The sequence below is a fragment of the Podarcis filfolensis genome (genome assembly GCF_964270895.1).
Source record: "Podarcis filfolensis genome assembly, chromosome: 5".
Lineage (NCBI taxonomy): Eukaryota > Metazoa > Chordata > Lepidosauria > Squamata > Lacertidae > Podarcis > Podarcis filfolensis.
Window position 1 is genome coordinate 32,959,370 of NC_139608.1, and position 17,608 is coordinate 32,976,977.

At 43.3% G+C, this 17,608-nt stretch overlaps 1 protein-coding gene and 1 pseudogene across 2 annotated transcripts in view; both read left to right on the top strand.

Annotated features, from left to right (window-relative positions):
• RBP1 (retinol binding protein 1) overlaps positions 1-17,608 on the top strand; it is a 32,432-nt gene that overhangs the window by 3,286 nt on the left and 11,538 nt on the right. The gene's annotated exons all lie outside the window — the stretch shown is intronic.
• Positions 6,285-14,602, top strand: LOC310763251 (SRR1-like protein; annotated as a pseudogene). The gene is made up of 3 exons: positions 6,285-6,426; positions 6,785-6,929; positions 13,205-14,602. The product of its transcript is annotated as an SRR1-like protein (transcript).

Here is a 17,608-nt window from a genome sequence, read left to right on the forward strand (position 1 = left end):
GTACATTTTATACAAAGCAAAGAATGACTGACCACGAAAGCTTGTGTAGGAGGGCTAGTCCACGCAGAAATTAAAATCAAATGGCTTTTAATAATTTTTTTAACCAGTGGCTCCCAATTCGCTAAGTACTGTGGACCCCCTGTTTTTCAAAATCCAATCCATTGATCCCCTACTTATGAACATTTTGACATCTCTATGGTGGTTTTTGTTATGTGGATGGTGCCATGGACCCCCTAGGTGGGTTATGCAGACTCCCAATTGGGAACCACTGCATTAAACAGTTTGAAATCCCAGGTACAGAACCCACACACAATGTGACTAATAGAAGCAAGGGCTGAATATGATTTGCCATTGCTTATATTAGCTGCATTGTGTCCCTTTGATTGGTAATCTAGAGTGCCTTAGATCCATTAGTGTTGAGCTGAGTTATTTTTGGCATGAATGGGATCTGAAACTAGCTACTTTCGTCTCATCCATTAAGCATTTCACAATGAAAGATGAATAAATTCTATAGTATTGGAATTATTTTCTGTAAAAGACAGCAGTTGCAGAGTTTTAAAGATTAGACAACCTATTATATCTTCTGCTTCCCAGTAAAATAAGGCACATATTGTCAAATAAACTGAAGATAAAGCTAATGCTATGTTTCCCAACCTTTTTCTGACTGTGCCCCCCCATGGACGTAGCCAGGGGGGCAGCTGCCCCCCAATAAGAAAAAATCAATACAAATCTGAGGCTCTGCCCCAACCTAAAAAAGCCTGCCCCCTTAACAAAAATCCTGGCTATGCCCATGCCGCCCCCCAGCCTACTGGTAGAAAGGCAGATATTTAAATATTTTGTTTGTAAACAGAACACGTTTTATTTATAATTTTTTTTATAATTTATACAAGATACAATTACATAAAATGATAGGAACATAATAAAATATTGTTGAAGCAGAAAAACGTAGAAACATGGAGCTGCAAGGGACCCCAAGGGCCATCTTTCTAGTGCAACCCCCTGCAACGTAGGAAACTTGGCAAATGCATCCATGACAGATGGCCATCCAACCTCTGCTTAGAAACCTCCAAGGTAGGAGAATCCAGAATCTCCCAAGAGAGGTCCATCTTCCATGTATGATAAAACGTAAACAACACTTATTTGACTCCAGTCAGTGGCGTAGCGTGGGCCGGCCGCACCGGGCGCAACATCTGGGGGGGGACGACGCGCTTGCACTCACAGCTCTCTGCCCCTACCTGGCTCGAGTGCTAAAATCCACGGGTTAGGGGGCGCAAATTACTTGCCTTGCCCCGGGTGCTGACAACCCACGCTACGCCACTGACTCCAGTTACTTGACACAGAGGGGGAAAGCTACAGATAGTCCAAAAGCTGCACAGGGGGTTCTGTATATATGGGGAAATTTTAAAAAGCAAGTGGTCCTCACTGATCAGGGGACCTTGTCATCTGGGAGAGCCCTGGCTGCCTAGATAAAACACTATAGCCCCACATGTCCTTACCTGGGAGTAAGGTCCGCTGAACTCAATGCGGCTTTCTTCTGAGTAGACAATTAGTAATTTACTAGATGCAAGTCAGCAGCAGCACCAGACGACCCCACTCGGCTAGGCTCGGGGGTGGATTTCACCCCACACCTTGCAGAGCTGGGCCAATGCTGCTGACGGGCCCATGCCCCTTGGCAACATTCAAAGGCCCCGATCCTAATTCCCCCTCCTTCTGGAAATAAACCAGGACTGCTTGAAGAAAATGCATGTGGCAAAAAGCAGCGTTAGGCCCTAGTGGGCCATCCCCTTACCCACTTGTGATTGGCCAAGCAGATAGCCAGCCAATCAGGACTTTAAAAAAAAAAAATGATTTCCCCCCCTTCTCACTCCCCTCTGCGGCCCCCTAGCCTTTCTCAGTCCCCCCACCCACCCACCCATTGACGCGACTTTCACCTGTGGACCCCTTGAAATATCCTGGGGGGCCCCAGGGGACCATATTGCCCTCATTTGGGAAACACTCAGCTAAGGAGAGGCAGGAATGGTCAGATTAAGGTGATTGGGAGCCCTGGCACAATTCCCGACCCACCCTACCCCCACTCAAAAGGGAGAAGTCACTTCCCATTGCCATGGGGTGCTGCTGCATACTGAGGAGGAAGAAGGCAGACTCAGAGGTCTGCTACACACTTCACACCTCCCCTTTTTGATAAGTGACAGGGACCCAGGAAAGCAACAGAGCACCACCACCCACCACTTTGGGAGTGTAAGGAGCTGTAAAGGGATAGGGATTGAAGGTGCTGTGTGGGGTTAGGGGCTGAAGAAGAATTAAGGGGTTGAAAGAGCTGTGAGGGACTGGGAATTGCCGGGGGGTACGTGGGGTTGGCGAGCAAAGTGAGCAGGGATGGAGCCCTTAGTAGTACAATAACCAGTGTCTGCATTTTAAGACTCTCACAAACCATAGGTAAGCAGTGGGAGCAGCCTCTGCGCCTCCCCCAATCAGTGGCAGCTCTTGTGGAAAAGCAACGTTATTTTTCAGCAAGCAAAAGATGGCTAAGCGGTGGTTAGGCTTGCTTCCATGGGGGCGGCACATTCCCTTAGAACAAAGATTAAAGGTATTTTGTTAAGCATTAGAAGTAATGTACACCACAGGAACAAAATCAAGTTGTCTTCTGTGAGATTTAATGCCCATGTTTTCTGGGGATACAGTTGCTTCACATCACCAAAGTACAGCTTCCTGCCAAATTGGAACTGACTAACCCGGCCTTTCCTTTGATACAGCTGCTAAAATAGGTTGTCACTTAATTTTGTTCATTACTTTCTTTTTCTCTCTGAACGGTTGAAACCCAAGCTGTATCCATCCTTTACTTGATGAACAGAAGTCCTAGAGCTGCAGCTCTGCCACAAGGGAGGTAGTTAAGGAATCACTTGAGGAAATGTACTGAGAGTCACATATAAAATCAAGAGTCCTGGCTCAAAAGCAGAAGTAGCACTTGCTTGGACTTTGGTGCATAACCTTTGTGCTCAGTTTAGTCCTCCTTAATGTAGACCCACAACACATACAGACATTTTCATTTTGAAAGGGCACTGAGCTTATACCATCACCCCTCCTAGTTCCAGACTTGGTTAATTTCCTATATGCAATCTGCATAGATGAATGCCAATTCCCCAGGGTATCTCCTTGAACTACACAGTTGCCAAACATGTCTAGTGCTGACACACAAAGTCATATCCTGTGCAGTATCAGAAAGCCAAGGGATCCTCAGACCTGTTCTCTGCTAATGCAACAGCTCATACCTGCTAATATTTAAAAGTATGGAAGCAAATAGTTTGGTTAGTGGCCTCACTGATACACACCCAACTCTCTCTCTCCCTATTGCAGTGTAGCATAATAGTGTGACAAAATTATAATATCACTACATATCACTTTGCTGCTTGGGGCCTATGCAGGTAGCATTTATCACCATGCTTTCTGAAATACACGGTTGGGGCCATAGTAAGTAAACACGACTGTAGCAAACAAGAAACAGTGGTGATTGTACCAGGTGCAAGTAATTCTGTGAAAATATACCACTAGCTCAAAACAGGAATTATTAGCAAGACTACAATCTACTGGGATTTAGGATCTAGTCACATGACTATGAAGGCACAGGGTGACCATAGGAAAAGCCTGTACATTATGCCTCTTAGTCTATGGATATAATGCTGTGCCTAGGTTTTGATTCATCATGTGTGTTGAATCGTTTGCTGTGATATTGCCCATGGTGGATACAACCAGTTTGCTGTGAGTTGAAAGCACTACATGCAGCCTTTTCAGTCACTTACCATGACCACCACAGATCCAATGGTAGTGTGGCTAGGCCCTTAATGAGGACAATATTATCCAGCCATTTCCTTAGACAGGAAAGCAATAACATGACTCCTAATTGCTTCCAGAATCAGAAATCAGTTTTGGGAAAGATGAATTAGAAGAGAAAATGCAGCTACTGTGCAGAATCAGCATGAAGCAAGTATAGCAAGAACTTGCAAGGGAAGATATGGGTTAGTAACTAGCCCAACACTTTTTTAAAAAAGTCAATTAAATGTCTGGTCTTTTTGAACATGAAATGTCATTTTGAAAATGTGCATGACAAAAAAAAAGAGAAATACCACAATACAACTTAATCACTAATAGAGGGAGCATAGGGAAAATGAAACTCCAGTTACAGTCCTTAGTATATCATGGCTGACTTTGTGAGACCATTAGAGTAAAACAGCATGAAGTGAGGCTCATTAACACTTAAGAGAATTTGGATATGAAGGTTGTCCAGCTGAATCATGGATTAAAAAATTCATATTTATTTTGTTTGGAGGGTGGTCAGAAGCTTGAAGGGTTTGCACATAGGAGGAACATGCCATTGTGCCATTACATTATTATTATTATTTTAAGTGGAAATCCTTGGTTGCTGTGCCTGCTGAGTAAGTTTGGTTGCTTCCAGATGACCTGTTTATGGAGCATCCATCCTGATTTGTTTGTCTAACCCCCCTGCAAGCTTTGTGAAATGTTGGCTCTTTATCGAGCATTCATTCTGATTTATTTTTGGGAAGGTTATACGATGTTGTATCAAGCAAATTGTCATTCCATACTTTCCAGTGCATTTCCCCATCACTTTCCTTATTGCAAGTAGTCCGATCTGGGGGCGGGGCAGGTTTGTTACATAAGAGCACCAAATCATCTTTAATTACACAATTTGAGATTGATTGTTGCTATTTGGGGATGGGATTCGTTTGGAAAACACCCTTAGTTCATACTCATGCCCTCTTAGATTTTATTGCTTTTTGCTGCTCCAGAGGGTAGAACCTGAACCAATGGATTCAAGTTACAAGAAAGGAGATTCTGACTAAACATCAGGAATAACTTTCTGATGGTAACAGGCTGTTTGACATTGGAATGGACTCCCATGAAATGTGGTAGATGTTTTTAAGCAGAGGTTGGATAGCCATCAGCCATGGATGCTTTAGTTGTGATTCCTGTATTGCAGAGGATTGATCTAGATGACCCTTGGGGTCCCTTCCAACTATACAAATCTGTTGATCTACTGTACTTGAAAAGATTTGTTATGGTCAACCTTTTTTCCTTCATTGGGCCACATTCCCTCAGGAATAATCTGATGAGGGCTGCATGTTGGTGATGGGCAGAGCCAGTAGCTAGTTATGGGTGGAGTTAGAAACAAATGATCTGGATTAACACATCTGGAAGGCCACCCTGCCTCCATTTTTATCATGGCTATTTCAGATTAAATTCCCCCTTTTATGCAGGTCTAATCAGAAATCAACCCCACTGGGACTGATGGGGTTATTCTCAATTAAATATAGAGGTGGTTTTTTAAAAAAGAAGTACAACAGATACAGCTACTTTTCTGGAAAACAAGTGAAAGTAATTTATTTCTGACCATAATGCACTATACACAGAGCAAGAGCGCACAGAAGCCTTCCAATTCGTCTTCGGGCAACTATGCGGGAGGGCCTTCTTTTTCCAAGCCAAGAATGTTTTCAAAAAGCCATTTATTTTGTTAAATACAATACCGCCCATTCCAGTTATTTTGAAACCACATAGAAAGGGTGGGGGGAGGTACTTCTAACAGCAGTGGTGTGAAATAAAGTGTAAATTAACAGGAGGGAAGGAACCTGGATGGGGTGGAAGAACAGGGCAGCTTTAGTAGTAGTCGGTGGGTGCATAAAATGAGATTGGAGGCTGCAGGAAACCCACCTGTGCTATATACAGTTGCTTAAGGGGATACTGATGCATGCAGGGTTAGCCTGTGTGCTAATGTGGAGAAATTTCCCATAGCCATCAGAAACCACGTCTCAGCCATCCGCACACTGTTAGACATTGCGAACAATGGTGTGGAGGAAGCATGAACCATGAACCTGGCTTCTAACTGATAAGAAGGATTGATTAACCAGTTAAACCAAGCAATTTTAATTCCCAGTTACCTCTTCATGTGAACATGTTTTTTATCGTTCAGTAAAATGCCCCATATGTGTCATCTGAGTTAAGGGCTAGTGGTTGCTTACTTGAATGCTTCCCTCCTTCTTCAAGAGGGTTTGGGTTAAAGTATGGTTTAAAATTCTAATTTCTTTTAAAGAATAAATTCATCTCTTAACAGAGTAATGCTTTTAAGTTGAATGAAAAAGAAAGTTTACAACTGTGGTGATGATGGTTGGTGTGTATCCATTCACCCGACATCAACCTTACCCATTAAAATGGTGTCTGCAGGCTCTTAAGATACGAGAGTAGTCACGGAGGATCAATATAAATATGTTAACACGATGGTACAGTACAGGCACCTAAAACCCTGGCTCAGTCTCTTGGCATTTGATCAGCAGTGCTGTTACACAAACCCTAATGCCAGTCAAAAGACATGCTTTTTTTCTCGTGAAAGCTGGACAAGCTGCTTACAGAAAGTGAGAGGTAACAGCAGATCATGCAAGGTAAACAATGCAATCACTGCAACAGCTTCCATGCTCAGCTACCCACCTGTTTTTCTTTTTCTGTGCCCTCACCTGCATCCTTGGTAGACTTCTTTATGAATTCCATGGGCCTGGGATCAAAACCGCAGCCTGTTGTGATGTTGCATAAAGCAAGAAGCTTATTACAAGTATGTAGCCACAGCCTTGCGCACGGTGTTACAGCATTGAGTAAGAGGAATTAGTCATTGCTAATCTGTTCTACATCAGCAAGCATAACTAAATGCTCTTTCTGTCTTGGAAGAAGCAAGTCCCATTCTGGAGAAGAGTACTGCTCTTGTTTTCTTTATTTTCTTTTTGAGGGAACCACCTCAGTAAGGAGTTCATAGGTTATAGACCCCATGTGGATGTCACCGAAAACTGCTTCCTGGTGGACACCATGTACCAGTATAAAGCCACTTTTGCCTGGAGAGCTCCAAGCTTAGAGTCTGCAACCTTGAGGATCTTGTAGGGCTGGTGACTGGAACAATATATATAATCAGCTGGCTTTAGTAAACTCAGAACGGAAGCTGTTGTGTTAGAGTTAGCCTTTATTGTTCAATTTATTAACATGTAAGCATGGTTGTCAGCCTCTGAAACCTCATGGATTTGAAAGAGGATTAGATAACAGCATGGAGGTAAAGGCTACTAATTGTGGTGGCCATGCTCTGCCTCCACAGTCAAAGGCGGTGATGATTCTGAATACTAGTTGCTGGAAACTGCAGGAGAGAAGAGTGCTCTTATGCTCAAATCCTGCTTGTGGGTTTCGCAAAGGCATCTGGTTGGCCACTGTGAGAACAGGATGCTAGACTAGATGGGCCATTGGCCTGATCCAACAGGTCTTCATGAGTCCCCCTCCCCCACCTGTTTTAGTATCCTGACTAAGGTAAAGGGACCCCTGACCATTAGGTCTAGTCGTGGCCGACTCTGGGGTTGTGGCGCTCATCTTGCTTTATTGGCCGAGGGAGCCGGCGTACAGCTTCCGGGTCATGTGGCCAGCATGACTAAGCCGCTTCTGGCGAACCAGAGCAGCGCATGGAAACACTGTTTACCTTCCCGCCAGAGCGGTACCTATTTATCTGCTTGCACTTTGACATGCTTTCGAACTACTAGGTTGGCAGGAGCTGGGACCGAGCAACAGGAGGTCGAACTGCCGACCTTCTGATCAGCAAGTCCTAGGCTCTGTGGCTCTCAGCACCACCCGCGTCCCTAGTATCCTGACTATGTTAAGGTTATTTCTAAGTGACTGCAACAATAAACATAGGACTTAAATGTACAGTTTGAAAATGCCCACTCAGTATCTTACTAGCACAGTATGGTATAGCAGAAGCTGGTGAATGAAAGAGCCTGGAGTTAGACTAGGCAAAGCAATGGCTTTGGTTGATGGAAAACAGAAGTCTTTTTTGAAGCTGAAAATGACTATCATGCTGAAAATGCTTTTCCTCTATCCATTAAGAACAATATCCTATTACGGCAGTTCATCTAATCAGCACTGGAATAAGCTGCATAGATAAATGATGGAATCTCCTCTGGAAGTTTTTAAAGAAAGCATTAGGCAGTCCAAAATGTCTCTGGCAGGTGCCTTACCAATAGACTTGGGAGTGAATCACATTTTCCTCTGGGTCTCCTGCACCTTAATTCTGTGGCTTTGAGGGTTGGGGGTTTTTAAAACCTTTATGTCCATTTACACAAAACCAGATTTTTTTGTTTCACTTGTCTACCAGCTTGATATGGGCAAACTTCTTTCCAAAAAGGAGTAAAGCTCATATTTTCTTCTATCAGTGTTGTGAATATTGGTTTCTTGTAAAAGTAAGTGGAAATGGGGTATGAACTTTTTTAATGCACAAGTTCCATACTCCTTATTGCTGAAGGCAAAATCCACTAAGCCTGAGACAGGAAGGCATTTGAGGAATGACTTTCCTTTTCCTTGTTCCTCTCTACCCTGTCACATTGCCCCTCTAAGCCAGTCAGCCTCCTTCTATATGGCAATGAGATTGTGATCATGATGTCGCAGATGTCAGGAAACCAGTTCCTTACCCTTCATGGTGAAGCAATAGCTGTTTAAAGTTCTGATGCCCTCAGCAATTCCTGATGTCTGCTGAAATGATAATGAACAAAACTTTGGTACTGTTCTAGTTCAGAGCTTCTCATTTAAACTCCTTTAGTGTCTTGACACATCTTCTTACTTTTGCCTCTTGTTTTTAATCATTAGAAGCTAGCTCTTCAGGATGGGGCTGTGTCAGTCAGGGAAATAAAAACCTGTTTCCAAGGATGGGGCTGTTGTTTTGGTCTATGAGCATGGGCAGTTTCCTCCATTAGAATTTACCTCAGGGAGGCTGTTGTGCTTTTCTGTGTCTACAAGCACAGGCACAAGGCCTAAATTCTCTAGCCTGGAGTTACAAGAGCATATCCCAATCCTGTTTTGTACTTGAAAAGAGCTCTGGGGGACCTAAACACATAATCCTGGGAAATGTTCTATGCTAGATTCCAGAATGAGGACATGAGATGACTGATTTGAGCCACAAATACTCTCCTGGTTTATACAATGAAGGATGGTGTAGAAATATTAAATTGAGTTGAAGAGCAGCTCTTCCCCTGAATTGATGAGGCCTCTGGGCTTAATGCCTATTGTGGTGTGTCAACTAAAAATGAGACCCAAAGCTGTTTTGGCTTGTACAGTGACTGGATTAATTTAATCTTGAATCGCTGAAAACTGTGAAAAGAGAATAAATTGCTTGAAAACTTGGTACACAAAGCTGTTGCTTCCTTCCTGCCTTTAATGAGAAGTGGATGGATTTTAAATATGTATAAATAATAATGCCATTTTTGTGTAGGCACTAATACATGTGCTGGGTAAATCATGAACCATTACAAATAAATTAAATGACAATGGGCTTAAAAATTGATCCCTGCCCTTGCTCACACCAGCTAAGCACTATAATCTGGCTCTTTATTCCTCTCAAGGCTGCACAGTAAGCAATCCATGTTTTAAAAAATGCCTCAACTCTTTCATTACAATAAGGAAAAGCAATTTATGCAAAGGATAAAGAGTAAAGGAAAACGGCATTCAATAGAATGGCTAATTTGAGACGCACATGAACTGCTCAGCCTAGCGTACAATTTTATATGATGCATTTGTCTTATAATTAATTATCTGCTTCACCATACAATGGGATTTCTGCCTTCCCACCCACCCCTGTGTATCGATCCTTTATCAATGGCTGAAGTTTAGCTTCTCCACTGCTTTCTTCCCTCATTTAAAGAACAAGTTATTTTCAAGCTCAAGTCTGTGACTTGATGTGGCAACAATTTAGCCTTGTTTCCCAAGCTTATTGGAAAATACAGCAAGCAGATATATTGCTGGCAATCCTAGCTGGTGGAATTAGCGCGTATAAAGTGTTATGCGCCTTCCCTATCTGGACCCCTCCTTATATGCAGTTTACAAACCCGTGCATGAAGTGCATACAGAGCAACTTGTGTAAATAGGGAGCCATGTGGCATATCCCCCACACTTGTGTTTTCCAAGTGGCTGCATTTAATTGACCTATTAAAGTTGTGCAGAAAGTTTTGGCAATCCGTAGGGAGTACAGAAGTATTTCTGGGTGCTAGAATTTATGCCACAGCATCTAATGTGATAAAGCAACACATACCCACCAGACTTCTACTACAGGTATAATTAGTGGGTTATAGAGCAGCGTGCCTGTGATGATGGTGAAAAGATAAAAAAAAGAGAGGGAAAATTAACTTAGAACCATAGATGTCCCAAGGGTCCTCTAGTCCAACCCCTTGCAATACAGGAATATGCAGGTGGCCTGTATAGGAATTAAACCTGCGAACTTGGCTACTTTATGGCTAAGTAAAGGGTGTGAACACAAGGAATTCTACCAGTGCAAAATAGCCTGGGCACAAGGAACAGAAAACCATAAAATTGGCCATATGGGGATTTTTAAATAAAAAAATGTTGTTTCCTTTCAATGCTAACAGTTCTCCTTTCCCTTGGAGATTCACCAGAGTCTGAACCTGAACATTACCCAAAAGTGCTGCAATACATTCATATTTGCCTGACTTTTAACAGCCATGAGGGTATTTTAATTCTGACGTTGCATTTTCGTATTTTGTTTTATCGCTGTTACTTTCTCTGACCCTTCAAAGATAGAGGATGTTATTAAATTAAGGCAAATCAATAGCTGTGTTGAAAGAATGCAGTCTCCGATGTCAAGCTTTACTGTTGACTTGATTTTTATTTATTTTGTTTGCCATAAACAGCAGTGAGGATGTTACCTCAAGAACTGCTTGGGGGGGGGGCATGAGTCATTGACATTATTGTACAATTTGCTCTGGAAACACTTTTTGACTGTTTAAGACCTGTGCCGTCACTTTTTCAGAGCCTTTAGATTTGCTTCAGGTTACAAATGCTAAATAAGGCTCAGGGAGGTAGGGAAAAAATGAACCATAATGTTAGAAAATAGAATATATGAAGAAATTGCTTTTCTTACCAACTCAACTCAGTCGTATTACAGTTCAGGTCATCCAATCCCATGGCTGTATTTTGGAGAACTCACGAGGGCAGCCACACTTGAGCAATTATGAACATAACCGTTTGGTTATGTTTGGATTTTTGTTGAATAGGAGACTGAATTTCCGCTACAGTTTCTATGCACATTTGAAAGCAAGTACACTGTTGTTGGAAGATAAAATGTGCCCATTTATGCCACTCCATCGAGACAAATCTTCGTTACTGAAAGCAACATCTCTTTATGGAATTCATAGGTTAAGGGTCTAAAAGAGGCTACAGATAAACTGAAATTTCTCAGAATATTTTGTTTTTCTGACATCTGATATTTTATTTTTTTTCTCAGAAGGTTGCCTTGTAGAATTTTCTCTCCATATTTGTCAACGTTTTTATTGTTTAGCAGTTTCTGTCATTCAGCACCATCAACCGCTTAGTGTTGTAGTTGACGCGAAACATTGTTTTGCATTAGGAAGTGGTTGACTTCCTAAGAGCAAATGAGGATGTGTTAAAAAGTAGAATTAACTGTTTCAAATGGATATCTTCCAACACTGGAGTGAGGAAAATTGGGACAGGGCCTCAACGGAGGCTGCATCCCCTCTCACTCATGCTCTCCATGAGTGGCTCCCTGCCTCACACCTTCACCCGCCACAGAAAGCCAATATACTTCTGGAAGCTGACAACACTTCTGGAGGTCGGTGGAACGCCACAGTGGAAGGAGGAAGAGTGGTAACATGCAGGGCAAGGTAAGCTTTTTTGGTCCCACACTCTGGTGTGAGTCAACTAATTCGCACCCTGGTGTGGGACCCCCCCCCCAAAAGTGCATCTTTGAGCATGGGCGCCAAAATGGGACATCCAGGATTGGGACCAGAAGCCAGTATGAAAATGGTGATGTTACAGCATTTAAATTCAATTTTGAATTCTGCAAAACTGTAAACTTGTGATGAGAATTTTTGTAGGCCTGCTCACAGCATATAAAACTAAGAAATCCATCACAAACTTAAATTTTTGTAAAATTTATCTTTTATTAAACCTAAACTCTTTCTCAGATATCAAGATGTGTGCTTAAGGAAAGTAGGTGATACGTGAATGGCATATAAACGAACCTAAACAAAAAGTAATTACTGTTCCATAAGGTAACTTGCCCCTGAGATCAAGGATTTTAAGCAAGCTGATTTTGTACCGGCTTGTGAGACTTCCCTTGCTATAATTTCACCAAGAGATATTACAGGTATGTCAACAAAAAAGGAATCCTCTTATCTAGCTGTGAAAAGGTAGCATGGCAATTGACATTTAGACAGAGTTTAATGACTACAGGAAGGCAAGAGGAAAGTAGTAATTGTTGTTTTTGTTGAAATTTGTATATCTTCCTTCACATCATCTGAAGATAACAGCGTGGCTCACAACATAAAAATAGAAAATGAGAATACATAATAAGATAAACCAATAACTCCCTCCCATAAGCATATTTAAAATGCCATAGGATGTTCAGGTTATAGAGAAACTTTTTCACCTTGCTCCTAAAAATACCGTATTTTTCGCCCTATAGGACGCACTTCCCCCCTCCAAAAATGAAGGGGAAATGTGTGTGCGTCCTATGGGGCGAATGCAGGCTTTCGCTGAAGCTTGGAGAGCGAGAGGGGTCGGTGCGCACCGACCCCTCTCGCTCTCCAGGCTTCGGGAACACATCCGCAGCCTAGGCAGCCCTGCGGGAGTTCCCGCAGGGCTCCCCAGGCTGCGGATAGCAGCCTGCCGCCCGGCGCGAGGAGCGCCCTGAAGCACAGCGCCCCTCGCACTGGGCAGACATCCGCAGCGTGTTGGAGCCCTGCGGGAGCTCCCTGCAGGGCTCCCCACGCTGCGGATAGCAGCCTGCCGCCCGGCACGAGGGGCACCCTGAAGCAGAGCGCCCCGCCCGCCGGGCAGACATCCGCAGCGTGTTGGAGCCCTGCAGGAGTTCCCCGCAGGGCTCCCCACGCTGCGGACAGCAGCCTGCTGCCCGGCGCGCCCCGCATGCCGGACAGACATCGGCCAGCCCCACAAGCTCGGGGGACAGCAAGGAGGCGCAGCGCCGCCATCCCACTGTTCCTCGACCTGGTTCAGTTTCCCTGACCTGGTTTTGGGGGGGAAATAAAGGGAAAAAACTTTCCTTTATTTTCCCCCAAAAAACTAGGTGCGTCCTATGGGGCGGAGCATCCTATGGGACGAAAAATACGGTATGTAATGAAGGTTCCAGGCAAGCCTCTCTGGGGAGAACATTCCACAAATGGGGAGCCACTTCAGAAAAGGACCATTCTGGGGTGAGAGCAGGAGGCAGAGGTGCCAGCGGCGGAGAGAGGAGCCAGGCCAAGAGCCCCGATGACGCAGCAGAAAGGCAGAGTCTGTGGCTGTGGGAGGCGTGTTCAGAACTGCAGAGCTCAGAATTCTGGGATTCAAGCCTCGGAACCTCTTAAAATCCCTCCCCAAACACCCAGCAGCAAGGAAGGGGGCAACCAGGCCTTCTGTGGAGAAAGTCCTCTCTGTCTTTGACAAGCTGGAGCTCACACCACCAACTGAGTCAGTTCTTGAGCCCAGCTCCCAGCTGCTGGAGGAGCCCAGCCGCAGCAGAGCCCAGGGCTTGCAGCATGTGTGTTATGGCATTGGGAACTTCTCCTCTTGCATCCAAGCATACCAGCTGGCCTTCCTCCTGCTGCTGCTTGAGGAGCTCAAGGAGGGGAAACGCTGCATCCACAATCTTCTACATGGTCCACTGCGGGAAAGCTCTCTATAACAACTTGCTCTGGAGCAACTGGTCATCACAGGGGACAGCTTCAAGGGCATTAAAGACAGGTGCTGAGCAGGATATTCCAAAAGGACTACAGTTACATTGCAAAGTTTTCAATAGCAACAGATGAAGAAGCCCATCCTTCTCTCCCTCAGTACTTGGACATATTTAACGACACCTCTGTCCACTGCTTTCCACTGGAGAAACTGAGGGACCTTCCCTCAGAGATCTGGAAGCTCCAGGAGGAGCCAGTTTACCCAGATGAGGATCAGCCAGAGATAATCAGAAACAAGAAATGAAATTGTTCCCATTCCAGAGGCTATGGATTGGAGGTGCAGGGCTGGGTTTGGGTTTCCTTCTTTGGAGAGGGGCTTGAGTTACTTCTGGTGTTGCAAAGAGTTTACATTAATGTCAAGTTAGCTACCCCCCCCCAAAGCAGAAGACTAGCCACACTGTCTATTTGTGTGTTGCTCTATGGCATCTCCATGGGACAAACAAGACACGCAAAGCATGCACAAGATGCCAAAGCTCTCCTTGTGTCTCTCTCACTTGCTCACTGAGCAGCAGAGCTTTGGAGGATCAATGGGGCAAACCCAAGCATCTGCTTCTGGGCTTCACCACCATCTCTGTTCAACTCTGGTCTGGTACCTCCTATGAGAGTTCCCTCATGGGATGGAAAAGGGGGCAGAGATCTGGTGGTGCTGGGCAAGCTGCCCAGTAGGACTGGGCTCCCTCATTAAGGGGGAGAGCCATTCATACTCCCAGCTGCTGCTTCAGGATTAATGCAGCAACTTCTCAGAAAACCAAACTTCTCCACAAATCTTGTATTTCCAATAATGTTTTTAATTAAAAGCAACACACATTGAAAGAATGAAAGCAAAAAGAAAGAAAGAAAGAAAGAAAGAAAGAAAGAAAGAAAGAAAAGAAAAGAAAAAGGAAGTTCCAGAACTCTTGTGGAGAAATGGTGTCTTCTGAGATATTGTGAAGAAGGGCCTCAGATCATGATTGCAGGGTCTGGGTTGGTTCATATGGGGAGATGCACCCCAATAAGTAAATCATACAGTAATCATTCTTAGGTTCCCACTTATGCATATCCAGCTTGGCTAGAGATGATGGTAGTAAATAATGTCATTGTAGTGAACCATCTCAATCATAGAAAGATGATAAACCTTTTGGTGTCTCTTGGACCCATTATATATTGTAATACGAGGGCAAACCTAGGAAAGTAGTTTTAGCGAGGTGCAGAATTTTGCATCAAACAGTCCAGAAATGGAACACAAACATTGACAATTGTATATGAAATCGGATAAACAGATTGGCTTCATTATGAAATCAAGATGCTATTAGGGGATGTTGCTAAGAAGAAACGCTCAAAAAGATACAGCACTTCCCTATGGGAAGGGAAACCTATAACAGGTTTTTGATAGAAGCTTGGATGGTACAAAATGAAACCTGCTAAGGGGAGTAGCCTTTTGTTACTGAGGAAGACATACTGTTTTGTTCCATATTGTTGTCTTTCAGCCAGAAGTGCAATATTTTAAGCAGTCAAATAGATCAGGTGTGGTACTTAACCTGCAAGTACGGCATTGATGCTCTATAAATAAATGTTTCCAAAGCTCTTTCATGTAGATCATAAGGCAAAAATACATTGTTTTCTGATAAAACAATTATTTTGATGAATACTTCGGTAAGCTGCAGACATCCATATTCCCGACCTTAAGTCAATATGGCTTTAGCTTACTGGCCTACTCAAATTGCACTAAGGGGAATACACATGATCTAGACAGCAGCTTTGTTTTGTTTCTACTAATTGCTGAAATTAAAAGTTAACCTGCATTGAAAGCAATATCATAACTGCTGTAATTTGCATTTATTGTGGATTCTAATTTGCATGAAGCTGGTGCTTTCAAGCATACATAAGCTGGTGACAATTTACTTACTGTCAGGAGCCCAGAGGAGACAGCCATGCAGTGGGCAGTAAAAGCATCTACGCCTACAAAGGAGTTCTATAAAGGAGTCACAGATTCCACTAATTATATTCCTATTAGATTGACAGAAAAGCAAGTAAAACAAATTGCTACCATTAAAATAAAAAGGGGGGGAATGAGTTATACTCTGTGTTTGGAGGGAAGTTCATCATTAGTATTATATGTCACAATTCTCATTGATACCACACTGGGCAAGTAGCTGAGTTACATATATACATTGTACTTCAGTCATACTGTATATAAATTGCAAACAGATTTTTATGTGTTTTTACATCTCTGCCCTATAGGTACTAGTGGTAACTTGGAAAAGTTAAAGAAAGACCCCTTTGGCCACCTTGTTAAGTATGCAACACACACAAACACTCATGTTTTGGGTGGTGGGTTTTTTTGTGTGTGGGGGGGGAAAGTTCTATTATTCCCCATAAAAGATGCAGAAAAAAGATCTCTTTCACAGGGAGCAAAGATCTTTTTGAAATACCCCAAGGGAGACAGCACAGCACTAGCCTAGCAATCTGCTCAGCAAATTGGAACTGCATGCTTTATGCAGTAGTTCATCAAATTTGTATCTTCTCATAAGCCTTGTCTTGGTTGTTTATTGATTGATAGCATGGTACACCCCTCCTTTCATCAAGAAGATGGCCTCCAGTCATTTCCAGTATATAAAAATGCAACTCAGTAAATGAATAGGCAGATAAAACACTATGATCAGCGAGCAAATTCCCAGTTTTAAAAAACAACAAATAAATGTGAAGTCAGCCCTGTTGCATTTAATGACTCAAGTAAGGGTGCATGGAAATACAGCAAGGATGTGGAATCTCCACCGTCAAATTGAGCTTGTGAGGCCATTTGCCCCCAAACCATGCCCCCTACCATATATCTGACAGCATTCATCTGACATCAGGTCGGCTGGATTGGCTGCAGAACCAAATTCCCTCTTTGCAAGCCCTGTGTAGGGCTTTGAAGTCCTGTCTATTGTCACCGGACATCAGATGCTTCACAAGTAGGTAGCCCAACTCACCTGTCAAATTTGGGGTAGGGAAGGGAAGGATCCAATGCATTGGGCAAATCAGATTCCCACCCCTGAATTACAGCCTAAAAAAGAAATCAGCTTAAAAGAACAGAGTAGATTTCATCTGGCACCTTAAAAAAAATGGCAAAGAAGGCACCAAGTGAACATGTCTGGGAAGTCTGTGATTTTAGGTGCCACCAAGGATCCCCAGATCCTACAGTGTTTAAGGCTTTAAAGATCAAATCATGTATGGCATGTATACTATAAAGAGCCCCCCCCCTCCATATCTGCAGCAGGCTGCAAAATGTGTCTGAAAAAGTGTTTTGAAGCATTCTGCTTTTTTATCCAATTACATGTTTTTTCAAACCTATTCTTCATTCAGACTGTCATGTTTCCAAAGGCTTTTAAAAGAGTCACCATGCTACAGTTCACTGATGAACCCAAACAATATAAAAGGGAGGAATGTCTCAGAATGCTGATATGCCAAAAAAAGGAAGCAGAAAATTATTATTGTGAGCCTTTTTTCGTGTACACGGTCTGTATCTAGGTCCTTGATCATGCCTGGACTAGCTAATGTGGTCTTTCTAGCCCAGGTGCATCTTTTAGCATCCTCATGATAGAATTATAGACCTTGTCACACGCAGCCCACAAGCCGTTGAGACAAACAGGCATGCCGTAAAATTGATTTGTTCCTCCACAATAGTGAGATACAAGTGGACTTTCTTTTTCTTCCCTGTAGTGAGTGCCAAAGCAATATGCGTTGCAGACAATCCACTACAATCCATTCCTATCCTGCTCATAACTTGCAATGATTTGGCATTTAGTTGAAATTCAAGAAGTGGGGAAAGCAAGGAAATGTGCTAACAGATCGCACAGCAT